Source organism: Scyliorhinus canicula, chromosome 24, assembly GCF_902713615.1.
Source record: "Scyliorhinus canicula chromosome 24, sScyCan1.1, whole genome shotgun sequence".
Lineage (NCBI taxonomy): Eukaryota > Metazoa > Chordata > Chondrichthyes > Carcharhiniformes > Scyliorhinidae > Scyliorhinus > Scyliorhinus canicula.
In genome coordinates, this window is record NC_052169.1 from 1,988,985 (window position 1) to 2,012,666 (window position 23,682).

Genomic DNA, 23,682 nt, shown 5'->3' on the forward strand with positions numbered 1-23,682 from the left:
ACGGTAACACTGACGGTAACACTGACGGTAACACAGACGGTAACACTGACGGTAACACGCTGACGGTAACACACTGACGGTAACACTGACGGTAACACTGACGGTAAGACTGACGGTAACACCGACGGTAACACACTGACGGTAACACTGACGGTAACATGCTGACGGTAGCACTGACGGCAACACTGACGGTAACACTGACGGCAACACTGACGGTAACACTGACGGCAACACTGACGGTAACACTGACGGTAACACTGACGGTAACACGCTGACGGTAACACTGACGGTAACACTGACGGTAACACTGACGGTAACACTGACGGTAACACACTGACGGTAACACTGACGGTAACACACTGACAGCAACACTGACGGTAACACAGACGGTAACACGCTGACGGTAACACTGACGGTAACACTGACGGTAACACTGACGGTAACACAAACGGTAACACTGACGGTAACACTGACGGTAACACTGACGGTAACAATGACGGTAACACGCTGACGGTAACACTGACGGTAACACTGACGGTAACACACTGACAGTAACACTGACGGTAATACTGACGGTAACACTGACGGTAACACAGACGGTAACACGCTGACGGTAACACTGACGGTAACACTGACGGTAACACAGATGGTAACACGCTGACGGTAACACTGACGGTAACACTGACGGTAACACTGACGGTAACACGCTGACGGTAACACTGACGGTAACACTGACGGTAACACTGACGGTAACACACTGACGGTAACACACTGACGGTAACACCGACGGTAACACACAGACGGTAACACGCTGACGGTAACACTGATGGTAACACTGACGGTAACACTGACGGTAACACGCTGACGGTAACACTGACGGTAACACTGACGGTAACACTGACGGTAACACAAACGGTAACACTGACGGTAACACTGACGGTAACACCGACGGTAACACGCTGACGGTAACACCGATGGTAACGCTGACGGTAACACACTGACGGTAGCACTGACGGTAACACTGACGGTAACACTGACGGTAACACGCTGACGGTAACACTGACGGTAACACTGACTGTAACACACTGACGGTAACACAGACGGTAACACCGACGGTAACACACTGACGGTAACACGCTGACGGTAACACTGACGGTAACACTGACGGTAACACAGACGGTAACACCGACGGTAACACTGACGGTAACACTGACGGTAACACCGACGGTAACACACTGACGGTAACACTGACGGTAACACTGACGGTAACACACTGACGGTAACACGCTGACGGTAACACTGACGGTAACACGCTGACGGTAACACTGACAGTAACACAGACAGTAACACCGACGGTAACACTGACGGTAACACTGACGGTAACACACTGACGGTAACACTGATGGTAACACTGACGGTAACACTGACGGTAACACTGACGGTAACACACTGACGGTAATACTGAAGGTAACACAGACGGTAACACAGACGGTAACACCGACGGTAACACCGACGGTAACACACTGACGGTAACACCCTGACGGTAACACTGATGGTAACACTGACGGTAACGATGACGGTAACACTGACGGTAACACTGACGGTAACACTGACGGTAACACACAGACGGTAACACTGACGGTAACACTGACGGTAACCTGACGGTAACACACTGATGGTAACACTGACGGTAACACTGACGGTAACACTGACGGTAACACTGACGGTAACACAGACGGTAACACCGACGGTAACACACTGACGGTAACACTGACGGTAACACTGATGGTAACACTGACGGTAACACCAACGGTAACAACAGACAGTAACACGCTGACGGTAACGCTGACGGTAACACGCTGACGGTAACACTGACGGTAACACGCCGACGGTAACACTGACGGTAACACTGACGCTAACACTGACGGTAACACTGACGGTAACACGCTGACGGTAACACAGACGGTAACGCTGACGGTAACACTGACGGTAACACTGACGGTAACGCAGACGGTAACACTGACGGTAACACTGACGGTAACACTGACGGTAACACACTGACGGTAACACTGACGGTAACACTGACGGTAACACACTGACGGTAACACGCTGACGGTAACACTGACGGTAACACTGACGGTAACACTGACGGTAACACACTGACGGTAAAACTGATGGTAACACACTGACGGTAACACTGACGGTAACACTGACGGTAACACTGACGGTAACACACTGACGGTAACACTGACGGTAACACTGACAGTAACACACTGACGGTAACACTGACGGTAACACTGACGGTAACACTGACGGTAACACTGACGGTAACACACTGACGGTAACACTGACGGTAACACTGACGGTAACACTGACGGTAACACGCTGACGGTAACACTGATGGTAACACACTGACGGTAACACTGACGGTAACACTGACGGTAACACTGACGGTAACACGCTGACGGTAACACTGATGGTAACACACTGACGGTAACACTGACGGTAACACTGACGGTAACACTGACGGTAACACACTGACAGTAACACTGACGGTAACACTGACGGTAACACTGACGGTAACACTGACGGTTACACTGATGGTAACACAGACGGTAACACTGACGGTAACACTGACGGTAACACTGACGGTAACACGCTGACGGTAACAACAGACAGTAACACTGACGGTAACACACTGACGGTAACACTGACGGTAACACTGACGGTAACACGCTGACGGTAACACTGACGGTAACACTGACGGTAACACGCTGACGGTAACACTGATGGTAACACACTGACGGTAACACTGACGGTAACACTGACGGTAACACTGACGGTAACACACAGATGGTAACACTGACGGTAACACTGACGGTAACACTGACGGTAACACACTGACGGTAACACTGACGGTAACACGCTGACGGTAACACGCTGACGGTAACACTGACGGTAACACTGACGGTAACACTGACGGTAACACACTGACGGTAACACACAGATGGTAACACTGACGGTAACACTGACGGTAACACTGACGGTAACACTGACGGTAACAGTGACGGTAACACTGACGGTAACACACTGACGGTAACACTGACGGTAACACTGACGGTAACACGCTGACGGTAACACTGACGGTAGCACTGACGGTAACACTGACGGTAACAGTGACGGTAACACTGATGGCAACACGCTGACGGTAACACTGACGGTAACAGTGACGGTAACACTGACGGTAACACACTGACGGTAACACTTACGGTAACACTGACGGTAACACGCTGACGGTAACACTGACGGTAACACTGACGGTAACAGTGACGGTAACACTGATGGCAACACGCTGACGGTAACACGGACGGTAACACACTGACGGTAACACTGACGGTAACAGTGACGGTAACACTGACGGTAACAGTGACGGTAACACTGACGGTAACACACTGACGGTAACACTGACGGTAACACACTGACGGTAACACTGATGGTAACACAGACGGTAACACTGACGGTAACACTGACGGTAACACTGACGGTAACACTGACGGTAACACTGACGGTAACAGTGACGGTAACACTGATGGCAACACGCTGACGGTAACACTGACGGTAACAGTGACGGTAACACTGACGGTAACACACTGACGGTAACACTGACGGTAACACACTGACGGTAACACTGACGGTAACACTGACGGTAACACTGACGGTAACACACTGACGGTAACACTGACGGTAACACTGACGGTAACACTGACGGTAACACACTGACGGTAACACTGACGGTAACACTGACGGTAACACTGACGGTTACACTGACGGTAACACTGACGGTAACACTGACGGTAACACACTGACGGTAACACTGACGGTAACACTGACGGTAACACTGACGGTAACACACTGACGGTAACACTGACGGTAACACACTGACGGTAACACGCTGACGGTAACACTGACGGTAACACACTGACGGTAACACACTGACGGTAACACTGACGGTAACACTGACGGTAACACGTTGACGGTAACACTGACGGTAACACGTTGACGGCAACACGCTGATGCATGGAAGATGCTGGTTACCTGAATTTGCCAAAAATATTTCACCTCCAGATAAACAACATATTGTCCAACCCCCTCCTCACTGAGACACTCTGGACTGGATTCTCCGGTTTTGCTGTTAAGTGTCGACGCCGGCATGGTAACTGTGGCATTTTAAGACGCCAAAATTGGTGCCAAACCCTCACCGAACCTGGGACCTGTTAGGAACCAGGAGCCGCGCTGGGTAAATTTCCCAGCTCCCAAAAGCGATGCGCGACGCAATGACACCATTTCAGAGGGGCAGGGGAATTGAAAACCGGCAGCAATCTGGCATCACCCCCAATTTGGGCGTTGGAAGAGATTCTCTGCTGTAGCCACCGGAGTTGGCCATTTCCCTGAATACAAAATGGAGGAACGCAAAGCATACAGGATAAAATGGACAATGTTTGCAGCCCCAGCAGGCTGCACCTAGCAGGTGTGGATTCTGTCTGCTCAGAAAGCAGACAGCACCGAAACGAACATTCCGCATACTAATGAGGCGATCACCGGGATAATTAGCATGTTAATGGAACGATTCCACTCAGGCACCAGCAGGGTTCGAAAACAAAGAGCCTGAGAGCCCGCCCAGTAGCTAAGGAACAGCCTCAGTATTGGGGGGATTCAAACATATCGATTGGGAAGAGACCCAATCAATTCCGAGCAGGTAAGGGAGTCCGCCCAAAGGGGCGCAGATCCCTGGGACCTATAAAAGACAGGTCCCACATATGGTTCAGTCTTCTGATCCAGCCCTCCAGCCCCCCTCTCTCCTTGACCAACACTCCTCCGAGGACCAGCACCTCGACCAGCTTTTGCCAAGAAGACCCTGAAGGAGAGAGAGGAGAGGGTTCGGACAGCAGCCGCCAGCAAGTAAGTGCCTCACAACGATCGCTACCAGAGATAGACACTCCTGACCCCTTTTAACTTATACCAACCTGAAGTCTACAGACCAGAGCAGAGCAAGAGGCCTTGTTCCCTGACCCGGCAGTTCCTTCAAGATAAGTACTAGTTCATTTAACGGTAGGAATAAGTTTAATCCTTTTAGCGTGTGCATGGGTAGTTATTATAATTGTATTATAATAAACTCTAGTTGTTTGGACTTACTAATTGGTGTACGGTTTTATTGCTTTGAACTTCACCTTGAAGCTTGTGGCGGTGTCTTAACGACACCTGGCGACTCCAGAGCTAAGTAAAGAAACAGAGCCAAATTGAGTGTTAAGCACACTCACCCAGAACGACCAACACTGCCCAATCGGGCAATGGAGAATCTCGCCCTCTGCCCATTACACTTTAATGAACCACCCTCCTTCCTATTGACTTCACTTGTGCAGAATCTCATTGGATCAAAGATCCCCTTTCCAATCAGTCCCATCCTAGACAATCCCAATTGACTAAACCCCTTCCCAATATCTTACATTCTCAAAATCTAAATGGACCCAAACTCATTTAAATTCACACTTACTGTTCACAACTTCACTCCCACTGTAGACAATCCCAATAGACTCCAATCCATTTCCATTTACACCCACTCTACAGAATCTGATTGGACACAAACCCCTTCCCATTCCTAACCTCAATGTTCATCACTCCCACTATACAATCTCAATGAATCCCAACTCTTCCCTATCACACACTACACAGTCCCAATGGAACCAAACCACTTCCCATTTTTTATCTCAATGACCAAACCATTTCCCCATCACTCCTGCTGTACACAGCCCCAGTCCCAATATTTTGAAACTCTTTTCCAATCATTCCTTCTGTACACAGTCCCAATGAATCCAAACCCATTCCCATTTACTCCCAGAATCTCCATGGACCAAAACCCTTCATATTCACTCCCGGTTGACAGAATTCACGTGATCCAATCCACCAATGTGTAAAGTTCCGGGTTCCAAAGGGTAGAATCCCTAATGTTTGTTTATTGATTGTAAACCAGTGGAAGGGCTCTGCATTTCGAGGAATAATCGGTTTGTGTACAATCTTGACCCAAAACAGCTGGAGAATAATCTCCCGACCGGTGTGCTGTGCCCCTCTGAGAATCTGCTGCATTTCATTTTGATTTATTTATTGTCACATGTACTGAAGTGCAGTGAAACGTTTTTCTGCGGCCGAGGGAACGTACACAGTACGTACATAGTAGACAAAAAGAATAATCAACAGAGAACATTGACAAATGGTACATCGACAAACAGTGATTGGTTACAGTGTGGAACAAGGGGCCAAACAAAGCAAATACATGAGCAAGGGCAGCATAGGGCGTCGGGAATAGTGTTCTTACAGGGAACAGATCAGTCCGAGGGGGAGTCGTTGAGGAGTCTGGTAGCTGTGGGGAAGAAGCTGTTCCTATGTCTGGATGTGCCGGTGTTCAGATTTCTGTACCTTCTGCCTGACGGAAGGGTCTGGAAGAAGGCAATGCCTGGGTGGGAGGGGTCTCTGACAATGCTGTCTGCCTTCCTGAGACAGTGGGAGGTGTAGACAGAATCAATGGGAGGATGGCAAGCTTGTGTGATGCATTGGGCTGAGTTCACCGCACTCTGCAGTTTCTTGCGATCTTGGACCGAGCAGTTGCCATACCAAGCTGTGATGCAGCCGGATAGGATGCTCTCTATCGCACATCTGTCCAATAAAGCAAAATCTAAGCATTTTTTATTTCTGCCACTGTCTCTGCTGTGCAGACTGATGCCAGCTCACATCTCTTCATTTTCAAGTTTACAAAGAATGAGTAGAAAGAATTTAAACGGCTATTGACTTAGTTGACACTTCACCCACTGCACCAAACTGTAGCTGCCCTGGCAAACCTGACCCAATCCAATTCGGAATGAACAAATACACACTGCGCACAGCAATGACGAGTCAATATTTGTCGTCAATGTTAAGGGCATTTTTGAAAGAACAGTATTTCATTCTCAGCTGGAGCTCAGCCTCCTGAGGATGCTGTTCCTGCGACAGCTGTCTGGGGCTGTATATATACAGGGTTAGCTGGGGCTGTATATATATATAGGGTTAGCCAGGGCTGTATATATATAGGGTTAGCCAGGGCTGTATATATATAGGGTTAGCTGGGGCTGTATATATATATAGGGTTAGCTGGGGCTGTATATATATAGGGTTAGCCAGGGCTGTATATATATAGGGTTAGCTGGGGCTGTATATATATAGGGTTAGCTGGGGCTGTATATATATAGGGTTAGCCGGGGCTGTATATATATAGGGTTAGCCAGGGCTGTATATATATAGGGTTAGCCAGGGCTGTATATATATAGGGTTAGCTGGGGCTGTATATATATAGGGTTAGCTGGGGCTGTATATATATAGGGTTAGCCAGGGCTGTATATATATAGGGTTAGCCAGGGCTGTATATATATAGGGTTAGCTGGGGCTGTATATATATAGGGTTAGCTGGGGCTGCATATATATAGGGTTAGCTGGGGCTGTATATATATAGGGTTAGCCAGGGCTGTATATATATAGGGTTAGCCAGGGCTGTATATATATAGGGTTAGCCGGGGCTGTATATATATAGGGTTAGCCAGGGCTGTATATATATAGGGTTAGCCAGGGCTGTATATATATAGGGTTAGCCAGGGCTGTATATATATATAGGGTTAGCCAGGGCTGTATATATATAGGGTTAGCTGGGGCTGTATATATATAGGGTTAGCCAGGGCTGTATATATATAGGGTTAGCCAGGGCTGTATATATATATAGGGTTAGCCAGGGCTGTATATATATAGGGTTAGCTGGGGCTGTATATATATAGGGTTAGCCAGGGCTGTATATATATATAGGGTTAGCTGGGGCTGTATATATATAGGGTTAGCCAGGGCTGTATATATATAGGGTTAGCTGGGGCTGTATATATATAGGGTTAGCTGGGGCTGTATATATATAGGGTTAGCTGGGGCTGTATATATATAGGGTTAGCCGGGGCTGTATATATATAGGGTTAGCCAGGGCTGTATATATATAGGGTTAGCTGGGGCTGTATATATATAGGGTTAGCTGGGGCTGTATATATATAGGGTTAGCTGGGGCTGTATATATATAGGGTTAGCCAGGGCTGTATATATATAGGGTTAGCCAGGGCTGTATATATATAGGGTTAGCTGGGGCTGTATATATATAGGGTTAGCCGGGGCTGTATATATATAGGGTTAGCTGGGGCTGTATATATATAGGGTTAGCCAGGGCTGTATATATATAGGGTTAGCCAGGGCTGTATATATATAGGGTTAGCTGGAGCTGTATATATATAGGGTTAGCCAGGGCTGTATATATATATAGGGTTAGCTGGGGCTGTATATATATAGGGTTAGCTGGGGCTGTATATATATAGGGTTAGCCAGGGCTGTATATATATAGGGTTAGCCAGGGCTGTATATATATAGGGTTAGCTGGGGTTGTATATATATAGGGTTAGCTGGGGTTGTGTATATATAGGGTTAGCTGGGGCTGTATATATATAGGGTTAGCTGGGGCTGTATATATATAGGGTTAGCTGGGGTTGTGTATATATAGGGTTAGCTGGGGCTGTATATATATATAGGGTTAGCCGGGGCTGTATATATATAGGGTTAGCCAGGGCTGTATATATATAGGGTTAGCTGGGGCTGTATATATATAGGGTTAGCCAGGGCTGTATATATATAGGGTTAGCCGGGGCTGTATATATATAGGGTTAGCCGGGGCTGTATATATATAGGGTTAGCTGGGGCTGTATATATATAGGGTTAGCCAGGGCTGTATATATATAGGGTTAGCCGGGGCTGTATATATATAGGGTTAGCTGGGGCTGTATATATATAGGGTTAGCCGGGGCTGTATATATATAGGGTTAGCCAGGGCTGTATATATATAGGGTTAGCTGGGGCTGTATATATATAGGGTTAGCCAGGGCTGTATATATATAGGGTTAGCTGGGGCTGTATATATATAGGGTTAGCTGGGGCTGTATATATATAGGGTTAGCTGGGGCTGTATATATATAGGGTTAGCTGGGGCTGTATATATATAGGGTTAGCCGGGGCTGTATATATATAGGGTTAGCTGGGGCTGTATATATATAGGGTTAGCCGGGGCTGTATATATATAGGGTTAGCTGGGGCTGTATATATATAGGGTTAGCTGGAGCTGTATATATATATAGGGTTAGCCAGGGCTGTATATATATAGGGTTAGCCAGGGCTGTATATATATAGGGTTAGCCAGGGCTGTATATATATAGGGTTAGCCAGGGCTGTATATATATAGGGTTAGCCGGGGCTGTATATATATAGGGTTAGCTGGGGTTGTGTATATATAGGGTTAGCCGGGGCTGTATATATATAGGGTTAGCCAGGGCTGTATATATATAGGGTTAGCCAGGGCTGTATATATATAGGGTTAGCCAGGGCTGTATATATATAGGGTTAGCCGGGGCTGTATATATATAGGGTTAGCTGGGGTTGTATATATATAGGGTTAGCCAGGGCTGTATATATATAGGGTTAGCCGGGGCTGTATATATATAGGGTTAGCCAGGGCTGTATATATATAGGGTTAGCCGGGGCTGTATATATATATAGGGTTAGCTGGGGTTGTATATATATAGGGTTAGCTGGGGCTGTATATATATAGGGTTAGCTGGAGTTGTATATATATAGGGTTAGCTGGGGCTGTATATATATAGGGTTAGCTGGGGCTGTATATATATATAGGGTTAGCCAGGGTTGTATATATATAGGGTTAGCTGGGGCTGTATATATATAGGGTTAGCTGGGGCTGTATATATATAGGGTTAGCCAGGGCTGTATATATATAGGGTTAGCCAGGGCTGTATATATATAGGGTTAGCCAGGGCTGTATATATATAGGGTTAGCCGGGGCTGTATATATATAGGGTTAGCCAGGGCTGTATATATATAGGGTTAGCCAGGGCTGTATATATATAGGGTTAGCCAGGGCTGTATATATATATATATAGGGTTAGCCAGGGCTGTATATATATAGGGTTAGCCAGGGCTGTATATATATAGGGTTAGCCAGGGCTGTATATATATAGGGTTAGCCAGGGCTGTATATATATATAGGGTTAGCTGGGGCTGTATATATATAGGGATAGCCGGGGCTGTATATATATAGGGTTAGCTGGGGCTGTATATATATAGGGTTAGCCAGGGCTGTATATATATAGGGTTAGCCAGGCTGTATATATAGGGTTAGCCGGGGCTGTATATATATAGGGTTAGCTGGGGCTGTATATATATAGGGTTAGCTGGGGCTGTATATATATAGGGTTAGCCGGGGCTGTATATATATATAGGGTTAGCTGGGGCTGTATATATATATATAGGGTTAGCTGGGGCTGTATATATATATAGGGTTAGCTGGGGCTGTATATATATAGGGTTAGCCAGGGCTGTATATATATATAGGGTTAGCTGGGGCTGTATATATATAGGGTTAGCTGGGGCTGTATATATATAGGGTTAGCCAGGGCTGTATATATATAGGGTTAGCCAGGGCTGTATATATATAGGGTTAGCTGGGGCTGTATATATAGGGTTAGCTGGGGCTGTATATATATAGGGTTAGCTGGGGCTGTATATATATAGGGTTAGCCAGGGCTGTATATATATAGGGTTAGCCAGGGCTGTATATATATAGGGTTAGCTGGGGCTGTATATATATAGGGTTAGCTGGGGCTGTATATATAGGGTTAGCTGGGGCTGTATATATATAGGGTTAGCCAGGGCTGTATATATATAGGGTTAGCCAGGGCTGTATATATATAGGGTTAGCCAGGGCTGTATATATATATAGGGTTAGCTGGGGCTGTATATATATAGGGTTAGCCGGGGCTGTATATATATAGGGTTAGCCAGGGCTGTATATATATAGGGTTAGCCAGGGCTGTATATATATAGGGTTAGCCAGGGCTGTATATATATATAGGGTTGGCTGGGGCTGTATATATATAGGGTTAGCTGGAGCTGTATATATATAGGGTTAGCCAGGGCTGTATATATATAGGGTTAGCTGGGGCTGTATATATATAGGGTTAGCCAGGGCTGTATATATATATAGGGTTGGCTGGGGCTGTATATATATAGGGTTAGCCAGGGCTGTATATATATAGGGTTAGCCGGGGCTGTATATATATAGGGTTAGCTGGGGCTGTATATATATAGGGTTAGCTGGGGCTGTATATATATAGGGTTAGCTGGGGCTGTATATATATAGGGTTAGCTGGGGCTGTATATATATATAGGGTTAGCTGGAGCTGTATATATATAGGGTTAGCTGGGGCTGTATATATATAGGGTTAGCTGGGGTTGTATATATATATAGGGATAGCTGGGGTTGTATATATATATAGGGATAGCTGGGGTTGTATATATATATAGGGATAGCTGTGGTTGTATATATATATAGGGTTAGCTGGGGCTGTATATATATAGGGTTAGCTGGAGCTGTATATATATAGGGTTAGCTGGGGCTGTATATATATATAGGGTTAGCTGGGGCTGTATATATATAGGGTTAGCTGGGGCTGTATATATATAGGGTTAGCCAGGGCTGTATATATATAGGGTTAGCCAGGGCTGTATATATATAGGGTTAGCTGGGGCTGTATATATATAGGGTTAGCCAGGGCTGTATATATATAGGGTTAGCTGGGGCTGTATATATATAGGGTTAGCCGGGGCTGTATATATAGGGTTAGCCAGGGCTGTATATATATAGGGTTAGCTGGGGCTGTATATATAGGGTTAGCTGGGGCTGTATATATATAGGGTTAGCTGGGGCTGTATATATATAGGGTTAGCTGGAGCTGTATATATATAGGGTTAGCCAGGGCTGTATATATATAGGGTTAGCTGGGGCTGTATATATATAGGGTTAGCCAGGGCTGTATATATATAGGGTTAGCCAGGGCTGTAAATATATAGGGTTAGCCAGGGCTGTATATATATAGGGTTAGCCAGGGCTGTATATATATAGGGTTAGCCAGGGCTGTATATATATAGGGTTAGCTGGGGCTGTATATATATAGGGTTAGCTGGGGCTGTATATATATAGGGTTAGCTGGGGCTGTATATATATAGGGTTAGCCAGGGCTGTATATATATAGGGTTAGCCGGGGCTGTATATATATAGGGTTAGCTGGAGCTGTATATATATAGGGTTAGCCAGGGCTGTATATATATATATAGGGTTAGCCAGGGCTGTATATATATAGGGTTAGCCAGGGCTGTATATATATAGGGTTAGCTGGGGCTGTATATATATATAGGGTTAGCTGGAGCTGTATATATATAGGGTTAGCCAGGGCTGTATATATATAGGGTTAGCTGGGGCTGTATATATATAGGGTTAGCCAGGGCTGTATATATATATAGGGTTAGCTGGAGCTGTATATATATAGGGTTAGCCAGGGCTGTATATATATAGGGTTAGCTGGGGCTGTATATATATAGGGTTAGCTGGGGCTGTATATATAGGGTTAGCTGGGGCTGTATATATATAGGGTTAGCTGGGGCTGTATATATATATAGGGTTAGCTGGGGCTGTATATATATATAGGGTTAGCCAGGGCTGTATATATATATAGGGTTAGCTGGGGCTGTATATATATAGGGTTAGCTGGAGCTGTATATATATAGGGTTAGCCAGGGCTGTATATATATAGGGTTAGCCAGGGCTGTATATATAGGGTTAGCCGGGGCTGTATATATATAGGGTTAGCTGGGGCTGTATATATATATAGGGTTAGCCAGGGCTGTATATATATAGGGTTAGCTGGGGCTGTATATATATAGGGTTAGCTGGGGATGTATATATATAGGGTTAGCTGGGGCTGTATATATATATATATAGGGTTAGCTGGGGCTGTATATATATAGGGTTAGCCAGGGCTGTATATATATAGGGTTAGCTGGGGCTGTATATATATAGGGTTAGCCAGGGCTGTATATATATAGGGTTAGCCGGGGCTGTATATATATAGGGTTAGCTGGGGCTGTATATATATATATAGGGTTAGCTGGGGCTGTATATATATAGGGTTAGCTGGGGCTGTATATATATAGGGTTAGCCGGGGCTGTATATATATAGGGTTAGCTGGGGCTGTATATATATAGGGTTAGCTGGGGTTGTGTATATATAGGGTTAGCTGAGGCTGTATATATATAGGGTTAGCCAGGGCTGTATATATATATAGGGTTAGCCAGGGCTGTATATATATAGGGTTAGCTGGGGTTGTGTATATATAGGGTTAGCTGAGGCTGTATATATATAGGGTTAGCCAGGGCTGTATATATATATATAGGGTTAGCCAGGGCTGTATATATATAGGGTTAGCCAGGGCTGTATATATATATATAGGGTTAGCCAGGGCTGTATATATATATATAGGGTTAGCTGGGGCTGTATATATATAGGGTTAGCCGGGGCTGTATATATATAGGGTTAGCTGGGGCTGTATATATATAGGGTTAGCTGGGGCTGTATATATATATATAGGGTTAGCTGGGGCTGTATATATATAGGGTTAGCTGGGGCTGTATATATATAGGGTTAGCCGGGGCTGTATATATATAGGGTTAGCCGGGGCTGTATATATATAGGGTTAGCTGGGGCTGTATATATATAGGGTTAGCCAGGGCTGTATATATATAGGGTTAGCTGGGGCTGTATATATATAGGGTTAGCCAGGGCTGTATATATATAGGGTTAGCCAGGGCTGTATATATATAGGGTTAGCCGGGGCTGTATATATATATGGTTAGCCAGGGCTGTATATATAGGGTTAGCCAGGGCTGTATATATATAGGGTTAGCCAGGGCTGTATATATATAGGGTTAGCCAGGGCTGTATATATATAGGGTTAGCTGGGGCTGTATATATATATAGGGTTAGCCAGGGCTGTATATATATAGGGTTAGCCAGGGCTGTATATATATAGGGTTAGCTGGGGTTGTATATATATAGGGTTAGCTGGGGCTGTATATATATAGGGTTAGCTGGGGCTGTATATATATAGGGTTAGCTGGGGTTGTATATATATAGGGTTAGCCAGGGCTGTATATATATAGGGTTAGCCAGGGCTGTATATATATATAGGGTTAGCCGGGGCTGTATATATATAGGGTTAGCCGGGGCTGTATATATATAGGGTTAGCTGGGGCTGTATATATATAGGGTTAGCCAGGGCTGTATATATATAGGGTTAGCTGGGGCTGTATATATATAGGGTTAGCTGGGGCTGTATATATATAGGGTTAGCCAGGGCTGTATATATATAGGGTTAGCTGGGGCTGTATATATATAGGGTTAGCTGGGGCTGTATATATATAGGGTTAGCCGGGGCTGTATATATATAGGGTTAGCTGGGGCAGTATATATATAGGGTTAGCTGGGGCTGTATATATATAGGGTTAGCCAGGGCTGTATATATATAGGGTTAGCCAGGGCTGTATATATATAGGGTTAGCTGGGGCTGTATATATATAGGGTTAGCCGGGGCTGTATATATATAGGGTTAGCCAGGGCTGTATATATATAGGGTTAGCTGGGGCTGTATATATATAGGGTTAGCCAGGGCTGTATATATATAGGGTTAGCCAGGGCTGTATATATATAGGGTTAGCTGGGGCTGTATATATATAGGGTTAGCCAGGGCTGTATATATATAGGGTTAGCCAGGGCTGTATATATATAGGGTTAGCTGGGGCTGTATATATATAGGGTTAGCTGGGGCTGTATATATATAGGGTTAGCCAGGGCTGTATATATATAGGGTTAGCCGGGGCTGTATATATATAGGGTTAGCCGGGGCTGTATATATATAGGGTTAGCCAGGGCTGTATATATATAGGGTTAGCCGGGGCTGTATATATATAGGGTTAGCCAGGGCTGTATATATATAGGGTTAGCTGGGGCTGTATATATATAGGGTTAGCCAGGGCTGTATATATATAGGGTTAGCCAGGGCTGTATATATATAGGGTTATCCGGGGCTGTATATATATAGGGTTAGCTGGGGCTGTATATATATATAGGGTTAGCTGGGGCTGTATATATATAGGGTTAGCCAGGGCTGTATATATATAGGGTTAGCCGGGGCTGTATATATATAGGGTTAGCTGGGGCTGTATATATATAGGGTTAGCCAGGGCTGTATATATATAGGGTTAGCTGGGGCTGTATATATATAGGGTTAGCCGGGGCTGTATATATATAGGGTTAGCTCGGGCTGTATATATATAGGGTTAGCCAGGGCTGTATATATATAGGGTTAGCTGGGGCTGTATATATATATAGGGTTAGCTGGGGCTGTATATATATAGGGTTAGCCGGGGCTGTATATATATAGGGTTAGCTGGGGCTGTATATATATAGGGTTAGCCAGGGCTGTATATATATAGGGTTAGCCAGGGCTGTATATATATATAGGGTTAGCCAGGGCTGTATATATAGGGTTAGCTGGGCTGTATATATATAGGGTTAGCCAGGGCTGTATATATATAGGGTTAGCTGGGGCTGTATATATATAGGGTTAGCCAGGGCTGTATATATATAGGGTTAGCCGGGGCTGTATATATATATAGGGTTAGCCGGGGCTGTATATATATAGGGTTAGCCAGGGCTGTATATATATAGGGTTAGCCAGGGCTGTATATATATAGGGTTAGCTGGAGCTGTATATATATATAGGGTTAGCCAGGGCTGTATATATATAGGGTTAGCCAGGGCTGTATATATATAGGGTTAGCTGGGGCTGTATATATATAGGGTTAGCCAGGGCTGTATATATATAGGGTTAGCTGGAGCTGTATATATATAGGGTTAGCCGGGGCTGTATATATAGGGTTAGCCAGGGCTGTATATATATAGGGTTAGCCGGGGCTGTATATATATATAGGGTTAGCCAGGGCTGTATATATATAGGGTTAGCCAGGGCTGTATATATATAGGGTTAGCCAGGGCTGTATATATATAGGGTTAGCTGGGCTGTATATATATATAGGGTTAGCCGGGGCTGTATATATATAGGGTTAGCTGGAGCTGTATATATATAGGGTTAGCCAGGGCTGTATATATATAGGGTTAGCTGGGGGTTGTGTATATATAGGGTTAGCTGAGGTTGTGTATATATATACATTTATATATAGGGTTAGCTGGGGTTGTGTATATATAGGGTTAGCTGGGGCTGTATATATATAGGGTTAGCTGGGGTTGTATATATATATAGGGTTAGCTGGGGTTGTGTATATATAGGGTTAGCTGGGGTTGTATATATAGGGTTAGCTGGGGTTGTGTATATATAGGGTTAGCTGGGGTTGTATATATAGGGTTAGCTGGGGTTGTGTATATATAGGGTTAGCTGGGGTTGTATATATATAGGGTTAGCTGGGGTTGTGTATATATATATGGTAAGCTGCGGTTGTGTATGTATAGGGTTAGCTGGAGCTGTATATATATAGGGTTAGCTGGAGCTGTATATATATAGGGTTAGCTGGAGCTGTATATATATAGGGTTAGCTGGGGTTGTGTATATATATGGTTTGCTGGGGCTGTATATATATAGGGTGAGCTGGGAGGTAGAGATAGAGAAATACAGCACAGAACAGGCCCTTCGGCCCACGGTGTTGTGCCGAACTTTTGTCCTAGGTTAATCATAGAATTTTGGACACTAAGTGCAATTTATCATGGCCAATCCACCCAACCTGCACATCTTTGGACTGTGGGAGGAAACCGGAGTACCCGGAGGAAACCCAGGCACACACAGGGAGGATGTGCAGACTCCGCACAGACAGTGACCCAAACTGGGAATCGAACCTGGGACCCTGGAACTGTGAAGCAATTGTGCTATCCACAATGCTACCGTGCTGCCCTTAAGAAGAAGTTAATCTGCACTCCATTATTCTACCCTAATCCATGTACCTATCCAATAGCCGCTTGAAGGTCCCTAACATAACAGGGGCTGTTTAGCACAGGGCTAAATCGCTGGCTTTGAAAGCAGACCAAGCAGGCCAGCAGCACGGTTCGATTCCCGTAACAGCCTCCCCGAACAGGCGCCGGAATGTGGCGACTAGGGGCTTTTCACAGTAACTTCATTTGAAACCTACTCGTGCCAATAAGCGATTTTCATTTTCATTTCATTTCATTTCCGACTCAACTACTTCCACAGGCAGTGCATTCCATGCCCCCACTACTCTCTGGGTAAAGAACCTACCTCTGACATCCCCTCTATATCTTCCACCATTTACCTTAAATTTATGTCTGCTTGTAATGGTGTGTTCCACCCGGGGAAAAAGTCTCTGACTGTCTACTCTATCTATTCCCCTGATCATCTTATAAACCTCTATCAAGTCGCCACTCATCCTTCTCCGTTCTAATGAGAAAAGGCCCAGCACCCTTAACCTTTCCTCGTATGACCTACTCTCCATTCCAAATTGTTGGATATATATATAGGGTTAGCTGGGGTTGTACATATAGGGTTAGCGGGGGTTGTGTGTGTATATATATATATAGGGTTAGCTGGGGTTGTGTGCGTATATATATATATATATAGGGTTAGCTGGGGTTGTGTGCATATATATATATATATATATAGGGTTAGCTGGGGTTGTGTGCGTATATATATATATATATATATATAGGGTTAGCTGGGGTTGTGTGCGTATATATATATATATATATAGGGTTAGCTGAGGTTGTGTATATATAGGGTTAGCTGGGGTTGTGTGTATATATGGGGTTAGCTGGGGTTGTGTGAGGGTTATCTGAGTTTGTGTGTATATATAGGGTTAGCTGGGGTTGTGTGTGTATATATAATATATATATATATATATATATAGGGTTTAGCTGGGGCTGTGTGTGTATATAGGGTTAGCTGGGGTTGTGTATATATCTCCCTGCTTAATAGTCACTGTCCATATGTGTAAAGGCAGTGAGAGAGCAGCTTATTGTGAGATACAAGCCTGCTCCAAATAAAATCTATCGATTGCAAGAGAACAGGAAGGCTGGAGGAGTGAGGGGGGAGGGGGGGGGGGGGGGGGGGGGGGGGGGGGGGTCAGGGGGCGTTGGAGAATGTGGGGAGGGAGCGTTGAATGTGGAAGTGAGGGTGAGGGAGTGTCTGCACTGTGAGAGGGTCAGTACTGAGGGAGTGCCGCACTGTCAGAGGGTCAGTACTGAGGGAGTGCTGCACTGTCAGAGGGTCAGTACTGAGGGAGTGCGGCACTGTCAGAGGGTCAGCACTGAGGGAGTGCGGCACTGTCAGAGGTCAGTGCTGAGGGAGTGCCGCATTGTCAGAGGGTCAGTACTGAGGGAGTGCCGCACTGTCAGAGGGTCAGTACTGAGGGAATGCCGCAGTGTGGGAGGGTCAGTACTGAGGGAGTGCTGCACTGTCAGAGGGTCAGTACTGAGGGAGTGCCGCACTGTCAGAGGGTCAGTACTGAGGGAGTGCCGCACTGTCAGAGGGTCAGTACTGAGGGAGTGCTGCACTGTCAGAGGGTCAGTACTGAGGGAGTGCTGCACTGTCAGAGGGTCAGTACTGAGGGAGTGCTGCACTGTCAGAGGGTCAGTACTGAGGGAGCCGCACTGTCAGAGGGTCAGTACTGAGGGAGTGCCGCACTGTCAGAGGGTCAGTACTGAGGGAGTGCTGCACTGTCAGAGGGTCAGTACTGAGGGAGTGCTGCACTGTCAGAGGGTCAGTACTGAGGGAGCTGCACTGTCAGAGGGTCAGTACTGAGGGAGTGCCGCACTGTCAGAGGGTCAGTACTGAGGGAGTGCTGCACTGTCAGAGGGACAGTACTGAGGGAGTGCCGCACTGTCAGAGGGTCAGTACTGAGGGAGTGCCGCACTGTCAGAGGGTCAGTACTGAGGGAGTGCTGCACTGTCAGAGGGTCAGTACTGAGGGAGTGCCGCACTGTCAGAGGGTCAGTACTGAGGGAGCGCCGCACTGTCAGAGGGTCAGTACTGAGGGAGTGCTGCACTGTCAGAGGGTCAGTACTGAGGGAGCGCCGCACTGTCAGAGGGTCAGTACTGAGGGAGTGCCGCACTGTCAGAGGGTCAGTACTGAGGGAGTGCTGCACTGTCAGAGGGTCAGTACTGAGGGAGTGCCGCACTGTCAGAGGGTCAGTACTGAGGGAGTGCAGCACTGTCAGAGGGTCAGTACTGAGGGAGTGCCGCACTGTCAGAGGGTCAGTACTGAGGGAGTGCTGCACTGTCAGAGGGTCAGTACTGAGGGAGTGCTGCACTGTCAGAGGGTCAGTACTGAGGGAGTGCCGCACTGGCAGAGGGTCAGTACTGAGGGAGTGCTGCACTGTCAGAGGGTCAGTACTGAGGGAGTGCCGCACTGTCAGAGGGTCAGTACTGAGGGAGTGCGGCACTGTCAGAGGGTCAGTACTGAGGGAGTGCCGCACTGTCAGAGGGTCAGTACTGAGGGAGTGCCGCACTGTCAGAGGGTCAGTACTGAGGGAGTGCCGCACTGTCAGAGGGACAGTACTGAGGGAGTGCCGCACTGTCAGAGGGTCAGTACTGAGGGAGTGCCGCACTGTCAGAGGGTCAGTACTGAGGGAGTGCTGCACTGTCAGAGGGTCAGTACTGAGGGAGCGCTGCACTGTCAGAGGGACAGTACTGAGGGAGTGCCTCACTGTCAGAGGGTCAGTACTGAGGGAGTGCCGCACTGTCAGAGGGTCAGTACTGAGGGAGTGCTGCACTGTCAGAGGGTCAGTACTGAGGGAGGGCCGCACTGTCAGAGGGTCAGTACTGAGGGAGTGCCGCACTGTCAGAGAGTCAGTACTGAGGGAGTGCTGCACTATCAGAGGGTCAGTGCTGAGGTAGTGCTGCACTGTCAGAGGGTCAGTACTGAGGGAGAGCCGCACTGTCAGAGGGTCAGTGCTGAGGGAGTGCTGCACTGTCAGAGGGTCAGTGCTGAGGGAGTGCTGCACTGTCAGAGGCTCAGTACTGAGGGAGTGCTGCACTGTCAGAGGCTCAGTACTGAGGGAGTGCTGCACTGTGGGATGTGTGATGCTGTGTGTGATATGCTGAGCTGAGGCTGTATGGAAATATCCTATGGAAGTATTTAGAAAGTTCCGTCCAGTCCCTCGCTTATTCCCACTGTCTTCCACCAATTGCAGGCTGTTTTTCCCAAACGATATTGGCTGATTTACCAGCTCCAAACTTTCAAACCACCCTCGGATTTGAGTTTGTGTGAGCTGAACTAATCTCCCACCCTCTCGGGTGGCATAGTGGTTAGCACTGCTGCCTCACAGCGCCAGGGACCCGGGTTCGATTCTCCGCTGGGTCACTGTCTGTGTGGAGTCAGCACGTCCTCCCCGTGTCTGCGTGGGTTTCCTCCGGGTGCTCTGGTTTCCTCCCACAGTCCAAAGATGTGCAGGTTTGGTGGGGTTAGGGGGATAGGACAGGGGAGTGGGCCGAGGTAGAGGGTTGGTGCAGACACAATAGGCTGAATGGCTCTTTCTGCACTGTTAGCGATTCTATGATTAGAACAGTACAGCACAGAACAGGCCCTTCGGCCCTCGATGTTGTGCCGAACAATGATCACCCTACTCAAACCCACGCTATACCATAACCCAACAACCCCCCCCGCAACCTTACTTTTAAGGACACTAAGGGCAATTTAGCCTGGCCAATCCACCTAACCCGCACATCTTTGGACTGTGGGAGGAAACCTGAGCACCCGGAGGAAACCCACGCACACACGGGGAGGACGTGCAGACTCCGCACAGACAGTGACCCAGCCGGGAATCGAACCTGGGACCCTGGAGCTGTGAAGCATTTATGCTAACCGCCATGCTACCGTGCTGCCCTGCTACCGTGCTGCCCTATTTGCCCTATTCTATTTCTCCAGCTTCTACAATGTCGGGATTTGCAGTGATCATGAAGTTGCTTCCCTAACTGGGTAACCTAGCAACCTCCCTGACCACCAACTCCTCCTGATGGCCCTGTTACATTGGCACAGGGCACCAGGGCACTGTCACCCCCACGGCTGCACACTGATGCATCGCAGAGACTGTTACTGCTGCACCGTCGCTCCAGCGTGGACTGTATGGCTGGAATTGTGACAATGTTCAATGAATCAGAGCTGAGTCACCAACAGGCAGCAAATCCTGGATCACAGCCTCTGCATCAGTTGCCAAATGGAAAGTTGCACAGACTCAGACTCTGGGATGTTTGGACACGGCGGCAGCGTTACCCCGGTTATCAGGCAGAAATCGGCCGACACGGAGAGCGTGCAAACTCCACACACACACTGCAGCGACACAGAGAGCGTGCAAACTCCACACACACACTGTGGCCGACACAGAGAGCGTGCAAACTCCACACACACTGTGGCTGACACGGAGAGCGTGCAAACTCCACACACACACTGCGGCCGACACGGAGAGCGTGCAAACTCCACACACACACTGCAGCCGACACGGAGAGCGTGCAAACTCCACACACACACTGCAGCGACACGGAGAGCGTGCAAACTCCACACACACACTGCAGCCGACACGGAGAGCGTGCAAACTCCACACACACACTGCAGCGACACGGAGAGCGTGCAAACTCCACACACACACTGCAGCCGACACAGAGAGCGTGCAAACTCCACACACACACTGCGGCCGACACGGAGAGCGTGCAAACTCCACACACACACTGCAGCGACACGGAGAGCGTGCAAACTCCACACACACACTGTGGCCGACACGGAGAGTGTGCAAACTCCACACACACACTGTGGCCGACACGGAGAGTGTGCAAACTCCACACACACACTGCAGCCGACACAGAGAGCGTGCAAACTCCACACACACACTGTGGCCGACACGGAGAGCGTGCAAACTCCACACACACACTGCGGCTGACACAGAGAGCGTGCAAACTCCACACACACACTGTGGCCGACACGGAGAGCGTGCAAACTCCACACACACACTGTGGCCGACACGGAGAGCGTGCAAACTCCACACACACACTGCGGCCGACACAGAGAGCGTGCAAACTCCACACACACACTGCGGCCGACACGGAGAGCGTGCAAACTCCACACACACACTGTGGCCGACACGGAGAGCGTGCAAACTCCACACACACACTGCGGCCGACACGGAGAGCGTGCAAACTCCACACACACTGCGGCTGACACAGAGAGCGTGCAAACTCCACACACACACTGCAGCCGTCACGGAGAGCGTGCAAACTCCACACACACACTGCGGCCGTCACGGAGAGCGTGCAAACTCCACACACACACTGCGGCTGACACGGAGAGCGTGCAAACTCCACACACACACTGCGGCCAACACAGAGAGCGTGCAAACTCCACACAAACACTGCAGCCGACACGGAGAGCGTGCAAACTCCACACACACACTGCAGCTGACACGGGGAGCGTGTAAACTCCACACACACTGCGGCTGACACGGAGAGCGTGCAAACTCCACACACACTGCGGCTGACACAGAGAGTGTGCAAACTCCACACACACACTGCGGCTGACACGGAGAGCGTGCAAACTCCACACACACTGTGGCCGACACGGAGAGCGTGCAAACTCCACACACACTGCGGCCGACACGGAGAGCGTGCAAACTCCACACACACACTGCAGCGACACGGAGAGCGTGCAAACTCCACACACACACTGCGGCCGACACGGAGAGCGTGCAAACTCCACACACACTGCGGCCGACACGGAGAGCGTGCAAACTCCACACACACACTGCCGCGACACGGAGAGCGTGCAAACTCCACACACACAATGTGGCCGACACGGAGAGCGTGCAAACTCCACACACACACTGCGGCTGACACGGAGAGTGTGCAAACTCCACACACACACTGCGGCCGTCACGGAGAGCGTGCAAACTCCACACACACACTGCGGCTGACACGGAGAGCGTGCAAACTCCACACACACACTGTGGCCGACACGGAGAGCGTGCTAACTTCACACACACACTGCGGCTGACAGGCTGAAATAGGCAGATCGTTGACACAATCTGTGTGAGAAATTATTGGCAGGCTGACGAAATGAATGAAAGAGAGGAAAGGAATCGGAGAGCAGAAGGCAGCTGAGGTTTTGGGGAGGTGCTGCATTGGAGGCTCGGATTGGGGAGGTCAGTCCCACAGCTCCTGGACTGATTCAGACAGATTGTTAAAACACTTTGCTCAAAATCAGGTCGCCTGCAATGAGGTGTCTGTCTCTCGATTCTCTCCCATCAACACAATACTGCATAATCAGCCTGCAGCAACTTTTCAGTTTAATGGTTTCCATGACAACTCACTTGGTTCATATCTCTTGCACTCATCAACACGGAGCTTTTAAAATTCTTTCATGTGATCTGAGCATCGCTGGTCAGGTCCAGCATTTATTGCCCATCCCTAATGGCCCTTCAGAAGGTGGTGGTGCAGCCCCTGTGGTGTAGGTACACCCTCTGTGCTGTTAGGGAGGGAGGTCCAGGGTTTTGACCCAGCCACAGTGAAGGAACGGCCGATATATTTCCCAGTCAAGGTGGTGAGGGTGACAAGCTGGAATATTGGCTTCTAAATATTGGGATAAATTAACCGTTCAAAACCTGGGGTT

General features: G+C 47.8%; 1 protein-coding gene across 6 annotated transcripts in view; it reads right to left on the minus strand.

Moving 5' to 3' along the window:
- The window catches only part of LOC119956828 (leucine-rich repeat and immunoglobulin-like domain-containing nogo receptor-interacting protein 1), a 505,354-nt gene that overhangs the window by 17,290 nt on the left and 464,382 nt on the right, over window positions 1-23,682 (minus strand). The window contains exon 1 of one of the 6 annotated variants that reach the window (XM_038784297.1): window positions 5,194-5,241. The exons of the other annotated variants lie outside the window; for them this stretch is intronic. The gene's annotated coding sequence lies outside the window, so the exon portion shown is untranslated. Of the gene's footprint in view, window positions 1-5,193; window positions 5,242-23,682 lie in introns of those variants that run through there. 6 annotated transcript variants of the gene reach the window in all.